The following is a 19355-nucleotide window of genomic DNA, read 5'->3' on the forward strand; positions in this document are numbered from 1 at the left end:
GCTAATTTTTTCTAAATTTTTAGTTGTCTTGCTAATTTCTTTCTATTTATTGTAGAGACAGGGTCTTACTCTTGCTGAGGCTGGTCTCAAACTCCTGATCTCAAGCAGTCCTCCTACTTCCCAGAGTGCTAGGATTACAGATGTGAGCCACCATGCCCAGCCTGATTTTTCCTTAATATTTCAATTTCTTTAGTGACTTTTTCTTCCAAATCCTGGATTTTTTTTTGTGGTTTCTTTGTGTTAGGTATCCATTTTCTCTTGCACATCATTGAGTTTTCTTACAATCCAGATTCAAAATTCTTCTGTCATTTTAGTGTCCCGAATTTGGTGGCAATCCATTGCTAGAGAGCTGGTGTTCTCCTTTGGGGGTGTGTTTTCAGCTTGATCCTTCATACTTCCAGAGTTCTTTTGCTGATTCCTTCCCATCTGGAGCAGCTGTTGCTTCTTACCTTTGGATTTTGTTTAGATAATGACATGCCCAGTTTAGTCTCAGAGCCAGCCCAGTTCAGTCTCTGAACCAGTAGCTGGTGTTTGTGGGTGAGACTTGACTACACTCCATGTGATGAGTCAGTAAATGCAGTAAAAGGATGTACAAATTAACCTCCCTGTCAGTAGGTGGTGCTTGCTTGGAGGAGCAAGCTGCAATGTTGTTTTTGGGTCTTGTAACCAGCTCTCACTCCTCTGGAGAGGCACTCTAGTACCTCAGGTGGTGGGTGGGATCTTGGGACTTCCAGGTGTGTCCTTATTCTCCACCTCAGTGGGGCTGAGTTGGTGAGTGAGGCTAGGTGGGTGTGGGTTGGGTGGGCCTGTCCTCAAGCTACACAAATGCTGTTAGCAGGGATCGAAAGTCTGTTTTCTGTTTCTGGGCAAAGCTGCAAGGGAGGGGCTGAAATGACCCCACTCAGCCAAAAGGTCTGTGTGTGGGGGTGGTGCTGTCTGAGACCTGCAGTCTGGAGCCAGTCTCACTGCTTTCCACTCTCTCTGTTCCTCAGTTTTTCTTGGGCCTCTGCCAGTAGGCAGGACCTCAAGCCAGCAGATCTCCTCTGACTGTGATGAGAGCTGGGAGGTTCCCTGCTCAGGATCACAGCCTGAGCTGGGAGCATGGCTCTCCTGTAGGAGGAGGGTTGCCCCTTGAGCACGCTGCAGCTAGGACCCACTCTGATCTGCCCCTGAAGGCACACACACCTCAGTAGACTAGTTCACAAATATCCCTTCGGTGCCCCTGGGCAATGTGATCAAGACCTGAGTGTACAGGACCTGGCCTGCAGGTCTGTCTCTAGGGCCCTGGAGATCAATCCCTGACCCTGCCAGGGAGAAGAGTGTTGGTCTCAAGTCACCCACGGGGTGCCCAAGCTGGATCAATGTCTCTCCTCCTCAGGATTTGCCCTGCTCTGCTGGAGTCACCAGGCAAGCAGCACTTGTACATTGGTTATTCAGTTCATACAAGATAGCAATTGGGTAGTTGTGATGCCTCCTTGTCTCCCAGTGATAAACCCATGTGGCATTTTACAAAAGTGAATAGTCAAAAAGGGAGTTGGACAATACAAATGACAATACAGCAAAGAATTGAAGAGTGGCAACTCTGGAAATGAAATTAAATTAAATTTAAATGGAATCATAGAAGAAATGGCTGACCATAGGGATGTTGACACTCTTCCATTTAACAGACTGCAGATATGGAGCCAGAGGAACTTAGTAAAGTCAAATTTATTGACATAAATGAGAAAGGGGGCTGTGATATGATGAAAGGGATGGGGAAATGCAGAGAAAATCATACTGTCAAAAGAGCTATACATAGAAAGAACTCTTGGAGATAGTTCACAACATTGATAAAATATTGAAGCTGATTCAACTGTTGAACGGAGCACGACAATTCACCAAGGCATAAAACACATGCGTGCTCCATGTTCTACATTATGCAATGAAAAGAAGGCATGTGCTGGTCCAACTACCTTTGATAAGTTTTTTTTTTTTACAATGAAATAAAACACATTCATTCTTAAAGGAATAAAACACATTCATTCTCAATATTTTATTGTTTTAAAGTACAGTGTACTAAATAATTATTAGCTTTCATATAGTTTACTATGTATTTATAGAGAAGAGAACAAAGGAGTTTTTAATATTTTGACAAACATTTTTAAAGGTCATGGGACAATCCTATATTCTTCCATTGATTTTTAGCAACAACTTTGCATGGTTTCATCTTGCATGGTCACTTCTATGGCCTCACACTATCATGCAAAGCAGGAACGGTCTTTAAATTTCAGGGAATCTAACCAATATAGCATTCTCAATGTGTCATGAAAATGAGGTATTTTAGAATGTTGAAGCCATTTTCTGAGTTTACAAAACTCTCAATCTTGAAGGATTCTAAGTCAACAACAGACCTGGAACATACTATTAGTTCATTAAATCTTTAGAATATTATCCAAATATTAGAAACAAATTTTGGGCTTAAGTGCCTCCAAAGTCCTATAACTTCAAGATCCACTATAATTCAGTAAATATAATGAAGATAGGAAAATATGTCTATATTACATTTTATTGGGACTTAGTAAAGTATTTTCTTTTATTTTTAACTGTAAAAGTATTGTTTTAAACATTAAGAATACTTATGAATAAATACACAAAATAGTCAAGAGATAATTTAAATCATAGAAAAACATGGATGAAAAATTCACATACCGGTTGTAGAAATCATCTCTGTAGTAATCATAGTCAAAGACATAACCACTAAGGAGGGAAACAAAGAAATTAGTTGGTACTTGTTTTAATAACATTAATTTTGGTACCAATTTATAATGTTATAGCAATAAATTTATGTTTTTTAAAAATATTTATTTAAAATATATCAATGTCATTATATATCCAAAGGACTTTCCAAGATAATGTCCAATTTGATATAATATAATATAAAATTATCATTATATGTTGACAATATAGGGACTGATAACAGTTTATGTGGTGAAAGAATAAAAAATGAGATCAGGTAGCAAAACAAATATTTTTTAACACTTGCAATTAAATATGAATGAAGACTTTTTTCCCTCCCAGATAAGATGTAATCTAATTGTCCCTTCTTTCTAAGGGGATATAGTTATCACTTCTTCCTAAGGTATGTACAATGAGGCTAAACAATGAACAAAATGTATTGAAATAAGATAAATGGAAAAGTTTCATGAAACATTCATTATAGAAATGATAAATAGAAATGTGGTTTCCTCAGAAATTTAGCATTTTTTTTAATTCTAAAAATTGTTAATTTGATACTTTAGAAAAATTTAAAGATAAAAACCACCTTGGCTGAATCTTACCAACAACAACTTCATATTTTAGGGCATTTAAATTGGAATTAATAAATGCATTTCAATGATAAGATTATTATGACTAAGCTCTTTTAAGGAATATAGTAATATAATAAAAGTTGCCTCCATCCACGTGCACAGTTGAGTTTAGAAGGTATTTCATACGCATTTCAATTTTAGTCATCAAAACAACTCTGTTGGATAATGTAACTAGAAGAAACTACAGTGCAAAAGACTTAAGTAATTTGTTCAAATTCATATCCCCAGTGAGTTACAGAGCTGAGATTCGACAAGACTTCTGAACCCACATCTGGAGCTGTTTTCATGTCACCTTGCAACCCTACTTGATCTGGAAGAAATCTTAGTCTTATGAGGAGTGGAGTGTTTGTAATAAAAGGGAGTCATTTTTTGTGTCTATTCACTTATTTTTTATTGTGGTAAAATATACATAATATCAAAATTTCCATTCTTATCATTGTTAGTTATACAACTCATTAGCATTAAGTATATTCACAAAGTTTCACAAACATCACCAGTATCCATTTCAAGAACTTTTTCATCATCCCAAACAGAAACTTTGTACTCCATAAATAATAGCTTCCCATTCCTCGCACCTCCCACCCCCAGCTTTTGGTAATCTGGATTCTACTTTCTCTCTCTATGAATTTGCCTCTTCTATATACTTCACAAATCATATAATCATACAATATTTGCTCTGTCTAGCTTATTTCACTTAGTATAGTATTTTCAGGGTTCATTGATATTGTAGCACAATAATATTCCACGGGGTGTGGTGTGTGTGTGTGTGTGTGTGTGTGTGTGTGTGTATATCTCACACCCACATACCACTTTTTATCTATTAATCTGTTAATAGACATCTAAGCTATTTCTAAATTTTGGCTATTGTGAATATTGCTGCTATGAACATTGGTTTCAAAGGATCTGAGGCCCTGCTTTACTCTCTTTTGGGTCTATACTTAAAAATGGAATTTCTAGGTAATGTGATAATTCTATTAATATGTTTGACTTTTTGAGAAACCACTATATGATGGAAGAGTAATTTTATATTTCTGAATAAATTTCACAGACCTTTACTTTGTAACTATTCTCATGTTAGAAAAATTAAAAGAACCTTATAAAGAAGGGCTTGTTATTCTGGTTTTAAGGATAAATGTATTTTTATCTCCCACATTTCATTACTTACGGGGGGGACAAAAGCCTGAGGTAGCACACATAATCCATGAGGGTAAATTCTCCAGAGTTGCCTAATGGAACACATGGTGTCTGGGGTCAAGTACTGAAATGTAAAGTGGGAAACTACTCCCTGTGAGTGTCTGAATGGAAGACTGAGTACTGTCTGGCCAAAGCAATGCTGAACCCATCTATGCAAACCAAGAGGAAAATGAGTCCATTGCCTAAAGAGTAAGAATAAAAATAGCCACATTTGTTTGACAGTCACAGATTGCTAAAATAGTAATTGTTTATACTTTAATTTATATTGCTGATGTAGGCACAATTGTGACATTGAGTTGAGGGATTTTAAAGACAATCTATTGGCTACCATCAAATCCTAAGATACAAATGTCACCTCAAAACCTTCCTAATACAGCAGTACATATGCTTCTTTTATTGTGATTCACTTACTACTGCAGATAACAATGAGTATGGTGATACCTGCCAAACACTTTTACTGGGAAGTCTCAAGTTTAAAGTGATGCTACTCTTATATTTGTCATGGGTAATCATCATTCTATCCTATGCTTGATTATTTTGAACAATATGTTGGGAGAAGATAAACGTGTTTAATAGCATTCAGGTTTGGATAACACACGAATGAAGTTCTCAACAATCAAAGCAAAAAAATAATTGAAAAGAGTATACCATCTTAAGAGCTTTGTATAGACTTTGTTTATAAAACATGGTATTTGAGGAGGGAAATATTCTAGTTATTGAAGCTATACTCTTGGTGCTTTTATATGCATAATCTTATTTAACCCTAACAACAATCTATAAGATGTATAGGATTCTCTCAATTTTACAGGACACTGAGGTCTGGAGATGCTATATATCCAAGATAACACAGGTTAGTATTACAGTATAGCATAGTCATTCATCAAAATTTGATTAAGATCATGTGTGTCAGGGACTACACTAAGCACTTAGGTTAGAAGAAAAATAGATTCTTTTTTTTTTGCCTGAATCTTACAGTCCAGTGATGACCAAGATGGCCTTAAGGTTCTCTTCAGCTTGACAAAACTTTAGACAGGTTTCTTCCTGACTATAATCCCCTGACCCCTTTTTGTAGAGAATTTGCATTAGAAAACTTTCCATTATATATTCTTTCTCTCCTCCTTAGAGATGTAACTCTTCTCCCAGCATCTTGCCAATTTTACAACCCAGGAATGTCTTTCTTAAGGACCTGGGAACCATGCCTTTGAAATGTAATCTTCCAGGAAGATATCTCCCAGTGACTATGTAGGAGCCTGACTTAGATAAATACCAATGAGCAAACACAGATGCCCTAATTACATTGTGGAACATTTCTCCTGTTTCCACTAGCTTACTCCAGCTCTTAAAAACTCTCTCACCTTTTGTTCAGTGGAGTTTAATTCAATTTATGTCCCTTATTGCAATCATCTTGAATAAAGTCTTCTTTGCCTGTTTAATTTTTCTGGCATAATTTTTCTTTGACAGTGCTATAGACAGAAAGTAAGCTGATAAGCAAATGAATGATTTGGAAACAAATGAGGTAGGAAAAAAAAAAAGAAACAGAGAGGAAAGGACCATTTGAAGAGATTGGTGAGGACTAGACTTTCTGAGGAGACGATGTATAACTGAAAGCTCGAAAGACAAAAAACGTCCTACCAAGAGCTGGGGAAGAAAAGGGACAGACAGGGAAGCCCAAAGGCACAAGTCAGGAAAGATTTTGATAGATTTAATGAAGTAAGGTCAGTCCAGGGCTACTGCCATCACTCAGACAAGAAATAACAATGTCCCAGGCTACACTGCAGCAGAAAAGATGGAGAGGTGTGGACAGATTCAAGACAGGTTCTGGAGGTAGATGCACTAGAACTTATCACTGCTTTGGCTTGAGAAACTGGGGACATTGTATTATCCTTTGTTGAGCTGGGAAGATTGGGAGGAGGACATTCTAGAGGAAAATCTAGAGATTAGATTTGAATCTGATAGCATTCGGATGCTTGTGACATAGTCAAGAAACACTTTTGCAGTAACTGGGTACTAACTGATGGAGGGAAGCCCCAAAGACAAGGATGGCTGGAAAACTAAGCTCTGTGAGAGGTGGGAGAACACTGAGGATGATAAAGCAACAAAAAGGTGAGATCTTTGGGAGTCAGCGTAGACAGAGATTGAAGCCTGCTCCTGTGGATTTAATAGAACATAGAGGTCAAACGAGGAGGTGGAAACAGTGAAATAGGTCAGATGTGGGTAGGAGATAAACCTCAACACAAGGCAGCTCTTAGTGCAGACCCCAGCTTTCCACTGAATAGACATGACATTGAACCATCCATCTAATTGTCCTGAACCTCATCGGCAAAATGGGATTGTACAACGAACCACTTTACTGAGCAGTTTTCATAACATAGTAGTCACTTAGTAACTGGTTTTTATCCGTTTTCATAGAGCTGAGATTTAAACACAGGTTTATCTAAATCCAAAGTCTGTCGTTTTTTTCCTATTGTGTCATACTTCTTCAGACATTTGTTAATTTAAGTAATCTTAATAATCTTAACATTTTAGTACATACAATTCTATTTTTCCTGAGGTGTTACAGAGAGCAGTGTTTAGGTTTATGATCAAAATGATGAGAACATTTAAAGATGTATAAATTCGTTTTAATATTTACATATGTCCTCTCTCCCTTTTTACATTCCTTGAATCCCAAGCACCCTTTAGATCTTGTTTCCCATTTCACTTTCCTGGAAGTGTCTGGCAATCAGAAATGTAATAATAACAATCATAATTATAATGGTAATAAAATAATACTGAGCAGTTTTTAACTCCAATAAGCATATTCGAGCATTTGCTATGTACTAGCCATGGTGCTAGTCATATTAAATACATTAAATAGCTATTGATTGATGGAACAATCATTTTCAATACAATGAAAATTCTCAGTATTTTCAGATATAACCAAATAATCTCAGAAAGGGAATATGTGGTTAACCTGTTTTTATAATTTTTTCTGAGACATTTTATTTTATGTTATAATCTCAGACAGCAGAGTTTAACTGCAAAAAGAAAATACGACACCCTGACCAATTAAACAGGTGTTATTGATATAGATGACAGTAATTATTTCACTCATATGTTTTATACCTTTAGGAAGTATATCAATAATTTAACGGCCTTCTGGAAATTTAAAAGAGCACTAGAAAGAGAACTCATTTTTACTTTTTTTACTTGCTGCTTAAATTACATTGTCCAACCTGCTTATTTTTTGTTCCATCCTGACTGCGAAGATGTACTAACAAGAACCAGTTATTGCTAAGTATCCTGAATTGTTTGATCCCCAAGTTCCACTGCCTGACATCATGAACTCAATTTTATCTGTCAAAGTTAAAAATGAGATGAAATGCACAAACAGACCCATCTTGGTAATCAAGACTGTTTTTGTCTTAATGGTTTGAGCTTTTAGCAGAAATGCCATGGCAGGAGTTGGCTCAGGTCACAAACTGTAAAATCAAGCTGGATTTCCAAGAAAGAGGAAAAGATGAAAGAGATGAAAAGATCACCCCAGGGCAAGTCTGATTCATGTCAGTTTTGGTTTCCCCAGTGTTCTTGCCACTCTCCTCAGTCCTTTATTTTTTCTCTCCACAGATTCTATCTCTTTCATTAAAATCCCTTCTTATTTTTTCTGAGTGAATCTCTATTTCAAATTGGCTGTCAAAAGATGGCATTGCTAGCAGTCATATTCAGGTTTATAAGGTATTTTATGTGTTTTCAAACTATATTGCCAGAAAAAGTTTGTCTTTCAGTTAAGAAAGATCCCCCACTGCCCCCAACCATTTTTTTCCCTCATAAACTGAGAATGGTGCTGTCATCCTTATGGGTTGAACTATTTTGGCTTTTAAGACAATGATTCAACTTTCATTTCATTTGTTTTGTATGACAACTGGTTCTTAGGCCACCGAAAACAAAAACAATAATAAATTAATATGTTTGGGACACTATCCAGGAAGAAACTCAAACCAGGAAATGTCAAGGCTATTGTGGTTTGTGGGCGTGGTCAGTGGCTTGTGGCAGGTACTTGACTTTCTAGAAAAGTGAAAAATGGTTTTGAATATTTAGCACAAATAAATATTTCATATTGTTAATTTTAAAATCTGGTACACGTTTATGAATTTTTTCCTAATTCTCAATGTACCTTTATTCTAATTGCTCAGATTCCCTCAAAATGTAATGTAAAATCAAAATTGTTAAAGTAATTGTTTGGAGTTGTACACTCATACTCTTTCTTTTATTACTGAAGATTAAATGAGGGCAAAGTAACTTTCCTGGAATTTCATTTAAACTTTTTCATTTATAGAAGAAAAAAATCACAACTCACTGGGTTTTAAAATATATACAATCAATTTTATCTAATCCCTTTGAATTCATGAAGCCAGTTTCATATGAGTAGACTAATACGCAAAGTATTTATTTTTATTTTTCCTTACAGAACTTCATTAAAATATAATCTTAAGAATATTTATAATCTCCCTAGCACATGTAGGGAACATTTTAATGGATGGTTTCTTAGCAGACATCTTGCCAATAACAACTAGTGCTAGAGCCTTCTCAATTACTACATCTGGCTTCCTAAATTAAATTGAATAATCAGTTATTAAGTACTTATTATAAGTCAGGTGCAATACTAGGAGTTATGGATAAAAATATCAGCAGAACATGGCTTCTAACCTCAAGGAATTTCAATCTAAATATAAGGGATTAGACAAATGAACACATGATCATAATTCGAAGCAGAATTTGATAATTGTCAAAATGGAAATAAAAACTGTGAGCACTCATATGCAGGAGAAATAGGATGTGGTGAGTGGGACATGGGGACCAAACACACCTTTATGAAAGAGATGACATTTGGACCTTGTAAATGGTGGAGATTTGACAAGTGAATGTTCAAAAGGTAGGTCCTTCCAGGTGGTCAAGAAAATTGGTAGAAAAAAGTTAAACAAGTATGGAGAACAGTGCCTTTTGAAGATTATTCTCTCTCTTTAGCACAGCTATTCTTCAGAATACCTAGGGTTAGTCCTAGAAGTTATGAGTGCAGGAGAAAAATGCAGGCTAAGTGGCTGAATTTCCAGAGCACCCTTCCTCATGGTGAAGGTGAAATCAGAAGCAACCTTAGATGTACCTACAGGATGCTGTTTCTAACTTGCCATAAAATTTTAGTGTAGGTTTCCAGTTGTCAGAGTACCTAAAGTTGAATGTATTTTTAAACTTTGCTAAGACATTATGTGGACAAAAATCTGTCCATTTTCAATTTAGGAAATTCACATTATAAATTTACTTTTATGTGTGTTTTTAGTGGATATAGATACACATACATATTCAAAATTCAAAAGAAGTGAAATAAGCTAGTTAGTCAAAGTTTCATTGACTAAATACTTGATTTATTCCCAAGGACCTTTGGAAAGAGAGAAAAGGTGAGCAGGAACCTGAAGTATTATGACACATTTATTGAGTTCCTGGCTAATTGTAAATAAGGACCTGTCATCTGAGGAAGAGATAGTGGCTAAGAAGTTCAAAAGATTAAAGTAATCCACTCGACCCATTTGAAAGTTTTGATCTTTTACTTGCTGTGAGTAAAGCTTACTGTCTCACATATTTAAAGAATGATTAATTTATATAGCAGCGATAGGATGTATAAAGAAAGAATTTTGTAAACAAGAGAGAAAGGAAAAAAAATCAGAATTAGTTTTCTTTTTTCTGGCTGAGTCAACACAGGGATTCTGATTTTGGAAGGCAGTATCACTTTGAATGGAGTATGCTGTTACCCTTCTCTATGCTGTGTTGTCTTAGGAAGGATATTTAAACTTGTCATTCCAAAATTGCGTTTTTACTTCTGTCTTCTGGTCTAGAATGAACAGGGAAATACGTGGGTACTTCTTTTCAATTCATGATTACTTTATAAAGCTGCAATGAGAGTGAAGATTTATTTTTCACAAACAGCATGACACACCTGGTAAGAGAAGTAGAAATGTGAAAACAGGAGAACCAAAAATCTAGTTATTTGAAGACTTGGCCTATAGACATACACTCTCACCTGGATCAGTGAAACTGTCTCCAAACTAGTATACCTTGTCCTAACTATATCCACATCTTCTACCCATCATATAAGCTGCTAATGGCCTGAAAGTATTTTTTAAATAAATTATCAAAAGTAAAAAATAACAATAACAACAAAAACTCTTCAATTATTCCCCATGGCCTAAAAGGTAACATACAGATTCTTCGACATTCAGGACTCTCCAAAACGTGGCTCCTTCCTCTGACGCTCTTTCACTATTTATTAACTTACTCTTTTAATACTTTAGCATTTCTCAGCATGTATTCTCTGGATGGCACTACTCTGGTACAGAAAATCTCCTTGCTCTCAGGCAGAGACATTCTTGTATCTCAATACAATCTTTTGCATTAGCGCAATTGATTGTTCAACAGAAAGTTTCCTGTTATGTTCTCCATTTATCAACATATATGGTGTCTTCTTTCTATTGGAAATGGAAATGTATCCATTCTTAAAGGCCTAATTCAAGCTCTACGTCTTCCCCAATTACGAAGTTTGTTGAATTGGAATAAATTCCACTTTTTGTGCTGTTCTTTAACTATAGGTTTTTTGTATTTACATCTGACTCATGCTTGTCAACTATCTGCTTTTCTTGCCACTTAGCTAATCTATATAGATTTATTTCTGTTAGTCTTTCCCTTCACAAGCCAATCTTTCCATTCCATTAATCATCCCTGTCTTTCTTCTTTGAATTTAATCTAATTTATCTGAACTTTTTAACACTAACATATTCAGAGTAAAATATTCCAGGAGGACTCATGTTAAAATCCTGTAGAGTATCATCCATCTCCTTGTTTCAACTGAATTTAGTCATTAATGTGCAGATCTCATTCGTATGTTTAGATAGAAGTACGCATAAGAAGCTATGTTATACTGTATTTGACCATTTAGGAATCTATCTCACTAGACTGTGAGATCTGAAAAGGCAGGGTGTTTTAGTCATCCAGAAGATATTTTGTGAATTGAATGTTGCACTTCTATGGAACTTTCTGCTATAATATTAACTTTTTGTAGGAAAACAAAGGTTTTCATTTGAATTTTCAAACATCTGAATATTAATATTAGAAGGTTTAGACCATTACAACTGTCACGTTAGGTTAGATCTTTCTGCCATTTATCCGTTTATTGCCTATCAGCTCTAAATCCACTGGTTTTTTCTGCCCTTGCTTTGTGTAAACATTTCTCCTTTGCCAGTGGGCACAATGTTAAAATCTGCCAATAGAGGGCACTGGAGAAAAACTGCAAGCCATAGAAGAGGAAGAAAGAGCTGCTTTTTCCAGGTTTCTTCTTGTTGTCTTGCTCGGTACCAGCAGTTTATCAAAGACTCACTGATAATCACCAGCAGGAGGTTTCCTCCTCATCACCTCCAGTCCACCAACATCCCAACAAGCCTCCAGTAGGCTGAAGACACACTTTCTCCAATGAGATCTGAATCTCAGCCTTGGGGAGAGAGGGGCTCTTCAACTTTGTTCCTTCCTTGGGTACTCTCCCTCAGCCATAGTGATAGCAGTTGTTCTATGCATTTTCTATTCCAATAATCTTTTGCATCTCTTATCTTTTTAAAGTATTTAATTATCTTTTACTAGTCAATAATTCTTCATATTACATTTTCACTGTTAAAATTACCGGTGTGATTTTTGTCCCTAGTTTCCTGACTGGACCCTGACTGATACAATCCAATTTAGGCATTTTTGTATTTTGTATGTTTGAGATTGGTCACACGTGACATATAGTCAAAGGGTACAGATTGTCCATTTACAGATAAATCTTTTTGCAGTTGATATTTTTATTATGATTTAACTTGAGTTATAATGATTTTTCTAAAGTTTTCCTTCAACTGCGTAAGTTCTTCCTGGTGGAGACTACCTTATAAAAATGTTTGAGAGTGATGTCAAAAGGGATGATAATATTAAATAATAATTTATAATAATAATGTTAACAGTTAACATTTACTGAATGCTTAGCATATATCAACCACTGTTCTAAGTGCTTTACATATATCAAATTATTAATCTTAAAAATCCTATCAATTAGTATTAATATCATTTTGATTTTATAAATGAGAGAACCAAGGCATCAATATGAACAATTAAAGTCCAGAGCATAAACCACATTGTCTATGGCTTACTAGATATTGGTATAAGAAATACCTAGGTGTTTTTGTCAATTGCAAGCTCAATATAAGCCATGAATGTGATACAACACCACAAAGCTAATGAAATCTTAGTTGGCATCAAATGAAATATAGTGTCTATAAGAAACAGGTAATAATTCCATTGGGCTTTCATGTTTGAGACATCATTAGAAATATTTAATTTAGTATGTGCCAGTCCAGTTTTAGATGGATTTTGACCAACTGGGTTGCACACAGATGAAGGAAATTTGGATGGCAAAAAGTCTCAAAAAATGACCCTGTATAAAAAATAGTTGAATTAATGAGAATGTTTGGTCTATGGAAGAAAGGATTTGGGAAAGAAGATGGCTAACTTTTTAAATATTTGAAAGGCTCTCACATGGAAGAGGAATTGAATTTATTCATTTTGGCTCCAGAAGGCAGAAAAAGTATTAAAAGGTAGTAATTACAAGGAAGAATGTTACTGCTAAATATAACAAAGAAATAGAGGTCAGGTGCGGTGGCTCACACCTGTAATTCTAGCACTCTGGGAGGCCGAGGCGGGTGGATCGCTCAAAGTCAGGAGTTCGAGACCAGCCTGAACAAGACAGAGACCCCGTCTCTACTAAAAAATAGAAAGAAATGATCTGTACAACTAAAAATATATATATACAGAAAAAATTAGCCAGGCATGGTGGCACATGCCTGTAGTCCCAGCTACTTGGGAGGCTGAGGCAGGAGGATCGCTTGAGCCCAGGAGTTTGAGGTTACAGTGAGCTAGGCTGATGCCACGGCACTCTAGCCCGGGGGACAGAGCCAGACTCTTGTCTCAAAAAAAAAAAAAAAAAAAAAAAAAAGGAAATAGAATAATGAGTTCCAAACACCTTGAGCTTCTAGTAGTTTGGGGAAAGAATAGAATCATAAAATGGAAAATACCATAACAAAGCATTGCATGACCTACTGTAACAGACATATATATGCCATGAGAAGAGCCTGAAAACTATTTGTTAGGGGTTTTGTAGAAAAGAGAATTGACGTATTACATAGTTCTGGGTATCTTCCAAGTTGAAATTTCATGATTTTATTAAAATCAAATTATATTGTTAAAATGTAACATGTAGATATTCACATAGAGGTTTTGGAAAGCTAGTGACCTGAATTTGGCTCCCTTTCCCTTAGTACCAGCTCCAGTTCAACCAAATTGATGCTGTATTAAAGAAGAAATGAAAATTACACTTTCATATTATCTAGAAAGAAATAAAAAAGAATACTTTTTCTAAAACTTATGGGACCAGTGAAAACTTGACTCAAAAATTTATAGCTTTAGATGACTTCTTTCTTAAAGAAGAAAGATGAAAAAGAAAATAACTCAGTTCTAATCTCACTAGAAAAAGAATACCCAATAAACTGAAGTAAATCAGAAAAAGGAAATTAGTATCAGGTTCAAGTCTGAAAATCCATCAACATAATCTGGTGCAAAAACAAACTAAAGGAGAAAAATATGATTTTATGAGTAGATGCTAAGGAGGCATTTGAAAAATTTAAGAGGGCTTCCTTATAATATATTTCAAAGTAAAATAGCAATAAGAAAACTACTTAAATGCAAGAGACTATGTACCAAAAACAAGTAGGGGATGTTATTTTAGCAAAAAATATTAAAACCATTTAAAATTTGGGGGATAGCTTTTATCACCATTGTTATTAAAAATATCTTAAAGATTTTATCAAATCTTTGTATAATAAACTTTGTCATTCCACTATACACATGTACTTGATTTTTTGAATTGTCCAGTTTCCCAAAATATTATAACATTCCTGTATAAATATGGCTTATTGTTACGGTTTCTATTTTTTCCCACTGATTAGCATGTCAATTATTATTCCTAAATTTTGTATTTGTAGAAGAGATAGTGTCTTTTATATTACTATTATTCAAAATCTTTTTAAATATTCTCATCTCTATTTTACCAGATGAATTTGAAGAGAATTCTTTTGAATTAAAAGTCAGTAAAAAATAAAGAACAAAGAATCAAGAGGAACAAAGCCTACGAGAAATATGGGATTACGTAGCAGACAAATGTAAGAATCATAGGCATCCCTCAGGGTGAAGAAGAAAAAGCAGAAGGTCTGGAAAACCTATTTGAGACATAATTGAGGAAACCTTCCCTGGGATTTAGTCATCCAGATACAAGAAGCTCAACAAACATCTGGGAGATTCATTGCAAAAAGTGCATCACCAAGGCACATAGTCATCAACTGGCCAAAATCAACATGAAGGAGGAACCCCTACAATCCATGAGGTGACAACATCAAGTAATTTACAAAGGAAAACCCATGAGACTAACAGAATATTTCTTAATAAAATCTGGCCGGGTGCGGTGGCTCACGCCTGTAATCCTATCACCCTGGGAGGCTGAGGCGGGCAGATCGTTTGAGCTCAGGAGTTCGAGACCAGCCTGAGCAACAGGGAGACCCCATCTCTACTAAAAATAGAAAAAATTAGCTGGACAACTAAAAAAAAAATATATAGAAAAAAAAAATTAGCCAGGCATGGTGGCACATGTCTGCAGTCCCAGCTACTCAGGAGGCTGAGGCAAGAGGATTGCTTGAGTCCAGGAGTTTGAGGTTGCTGTGAGCTAGGCTGATACCACAGCACTCTATCCCAGGTAACAGAGTGAGACTCTGTCTCAAAAAAAAAAAAAAAAAAAAAAAGAAAACCTTAGAAGCCAGAAAGGAATGAGTCCTACCTTTAATCTCCTTAAGCAGAATAACTGCCAGCCAAGATTTTGTATCCTGCACAACTTAAGTTTCATAAATGAAGGAGAAATAAAGTCTATCCCAGACAAGCAAACATTAAGGAAATTTGCCACCACTAGATATGCTCTACAGGAAATGCTTAAAAGTGTTCTATATGTGGAACAGAACAATTGATACTCACTAGTGTAAAAACACCCAAAAGCTAAAACTCACAGCTCTTATAAAACAGTAACACAAGGAAGAGAACACAGCAACTAGGGAACCATCAAAATGATGACCAGAACAGTATCTCACATATCAGTACTTACATTGAATGATGTAGATTGCCTGAATGGATTAAAAAACCCACAACTCAAATATATACTGTCTCCAATAAAACCATTTAACTCACAAAGATTGTCATAGACTCAAGGTAAAAGGGTAGAAAAAAATAATCCTTGCAAATGGAAACCAAAAGTAAGCAGAGAGAGCTATTCTCATATCAGATGAAATAGACTTTAAATCAACAATAGTAAAAAAGACAGAGATGGTCACTATATAATGATAAGTGGATCAAGCCAACAGGAAGGTGTAACAATCCTAAATATATATGCACCTAACACAGGAGCTCCCAGATTTATAAAACAAATGCTCCTAAATTTAAGGAAAGAAATACACAGTAACGGCATAATAGCTAGTGCCTTCAACACTCCACTGACAGAACTGAACAGATCATTGAGACAGAAGATGAAGAAAGAAATACTGGACTTAAGTGGGACTCTAGAACAAAAGAACCTAGTAAACAATTACAGAACATTATACCCTAAAACTATAGAATATCTATTCATCTCATCAGCACATGGGACATTTTCCAAGTTATATCATATGTTAGACCACAAAACAAGTCTTGGCACATTTAGGAAAACTGAAATCATACCATGTATCTTCTCTGACCATAGTGGAATAAAACTAGAAATCAATTCAAAGGGGAATTCTCAAAACTACAAAAAATACACGGAAATTAAACAACCTGTTCCTCAACAGTCCTTAGGTTATTGATGAAATCAAAGCAGAAATAAAAAAAAATTTTGAATTGAATGACAAAGGTAATACAAGCTTCCAAATCTCTGGGATACATTACAAGCAGTACTAAGGAGTAAATTCATAGGCTTAAATACTTATATTAAACAGACAGAAAGATCAAAATTAACAACCTACTGTCACACATAAAGGAACTAGAAAAAGAAGAACAAACCAAACCCAAAGCTAGCAGAAGGAAAAATAACAAAGATCAGATCAGAACTAAATGAAATGCAAATCAAAAAAAAAAACAAAACCAAAAACAAAAACAAAAAAAAACAACATAAAGGATTGACAAAACAAAAAGTTTGTTCTGTGAAAAGATAAACTGAATCAACAGACCACTAGATATATTAACCAGAAATAGAAGAGAAATAACCCAGATAAGCTCAATCAGAAATGTGAAAAGAGGCACTACAACTGATACCACAGAACTACAAAATATCATCTATGAATACTATGAAAATCTCAATGTAAACAAACTAGAAAACCTACAGGAAATTGATAAATTCTTGGAAACAAACAACCTCCCAAGCCTGAATCAGGAAGAAATAGACCAATAATGTGTAGTGAGATTGAAATAGTAATAAAAAATCTCCCAAAAACAATGATAACAAACCCTGTCCCAGATGGATTCACAGCTGATTCTACTAGATCTACAAAGAAGAACTGACAACCATTTTACTGAAACTGTTCCATAACACCAAGAAGGTGGGAATCCTCTCTAACTCATTCTACAAAGCCAGTATCACCTTGACACCAAATCCAGTAAAGGACATGACATAAAAGGAAAACTACAGACCAATATTCTTTATGAATATATGCAAAAATCCTCAACAAAATATTAGCAAGCTGAATTCAACAGCACATCAAAAAGATTATCCACCATGATCAACTGAGTTTCATCCCAGGGATACAAGGATGGTTCAATAGACACAAATCAATCAATGTGATTCAACACATAAACAGAAGTAAAAAGGAAGACCATCTGATCATTTCAATAGATGCAGGAAAAGCATTCAATAAAATCCAGCACTCTCTCTTGGTAAAAACACTCAAAAAATTAGGCATAGAAGGAACATACCTCAAAATAAGAAAAGGCCATATATGACAAACATGCAGCCAACATCATACTGAATGGGGAAAATTTGAAAGCATTCCCTTAAGAACTGGAACAAATGTGGCCACTGTCACCATTTCTATTCAACATAACACTGGAAGACCTAGCTAGAGCAATCAGGCAAGAGAAGAAATAAAGGGTATCCAAACTCGGAAAGAGGAGGCAAACTATCCCTGTTAGCTGGCCATGTGATCTTATATCTAGAAAAACCGGAAGACACCACCAAATGACTCCTTGAATTAATGAATAAATTCTGCAAAGCCTCAGGTTACAAAATCAATGTACACCAGTAAGTACCATTTCTATATACTAATAGCAGTAAAGCTGAGAGTCAGTTCAAGAACACAATACCATTTACAATAGCTGCAAAGAAAATAAAATACCTGGGAATATACTTAATCAAGAAGATGAAAGATCTCTACAAGGAGAACTAAAAAACACTGATGAAAGAAATCATAGATGACAAAAACAAATGGGAAAATATCCCATGCTGACAGATTGGAAGAATCAACATTGTTAAAATGTCCATATTGCCCAAAGTGATTTACAGTTTCAATGTAATTCCCATCAAAATACCAACATTTTTCACAGATCTAGAAAAAATAATTGTAAACTTCATATGGAACCAAAAAAGCCAAAATAACCAAAGCAATCTTAAGCAAAGAGAACAAATTTGAAGGCACACATTACTTGACTTCAAATTATACTACAAGGTCATAGTAATTAAAATAGCATGGTACTGGTATAAAAGTAGGACATAGACCAATGTAACAGAATAGAGAACCCAGAAATAAAAACACATAGCTACGACCAACTGATTTTTGACAAAGCACACAAAAACATACACCGGGGAAAGGATGCTCTATTCAATATGTGGTGCTGGGAAATTTGGATGTCCACATGTAGGAGAATGAAATGGGATCCTTATTTTTCACCATGTACAAACATTAACTCAAGATGGATTAAAGGCATAAACGTAAGACCTTAAACCATAAAAATTCTGAAAAACCCCATAGGAAAAATTCTTCTAGACATTGGCCTAGGGAGACAAAGAATTTAGACTAAGACCCCAAAGGCAAATACAGCAACAGCAAAAATAAATAAATGGGATTTAATTAAATTAAAAAGCTTCTGCACAGCAAAGGAAATAATCAACAGAGTAAATAGACAATTTACAAATGGGAGAAAATATTCACAAACCATACCTCCAAAAAGGGCTAATGTCTATAGTCTACACAGAACTCAAACAATTCAGTAAGAAAGAATTGAATAACTCCGTCAAAAAGTGGGCAAAAGACATGAACAGGATTTTTTCCAAAGAAGATATACAGATGGCCAACGGACATTCAAAAAAAAAATGCTCAACATCACTGATCATCAGGGAAATGCAAATGAAAACCACAATGAGATATCACCTTACCCCTGACAGAATGGTCATTATTAAAAAAATCAAAGAACAATAGATGTTGGCATGGATTTGGTGAAAAAGGAATGCTTATACACTGTTGGTGGGACTGCACACTGGTACAACCTCTACAGAAAACACTATGGAGATTCCTCAAAGAACTAAAAGTCGACCTACCATTCAATCCAGCAATCCCACTACTGGGTATCTACCCAATGGAAAAGAAGTCATTATATCAAAAAGACACCTGTGCTGGAAATGTTTATTACAGCACAATTCACAATTGC

At 35.3% G+C, this 19355-nt stretch overlaps 1 protein-coding gene across 1 annotated transcript in view; it reads right to left on the reverse strand.

Moving 5' to 3' along the window:
• The window catches only part of RALYL (RALY RNA binding protein-like), a 179769-nt gene that overhangs the window by 149233 nt on the left and 11181 nt on the right, over positions 1 to 19355 (reverse strand). Inside the window, exon 2 of the mRNA XM_012643575.1 lies at positions 2689 to 2736. The gene's annotated coding sequence lies outside the window, so the exon portion shown is untranslated. The remainder of the gene's footprint in view (positions 1 to 2688; positions 2737 to 19355) is intronic.

Source organism: Propithecus coquereli, unplaced genomic scaffold (genome assembly GCF_000956105.1).
Source record: "Propithecus coquereli isolate 6110/MARCELLA unplaced genomic scaffold, Pcoq_1.0 Scaffold2, whole genome shotgun sequence".
Classification (NCBI taxonomy): Eukaryota; Metazoa; Chordata; class Mammalia; order Primates; family Indriidae; genus Propithecus; species Propithecus coquereli.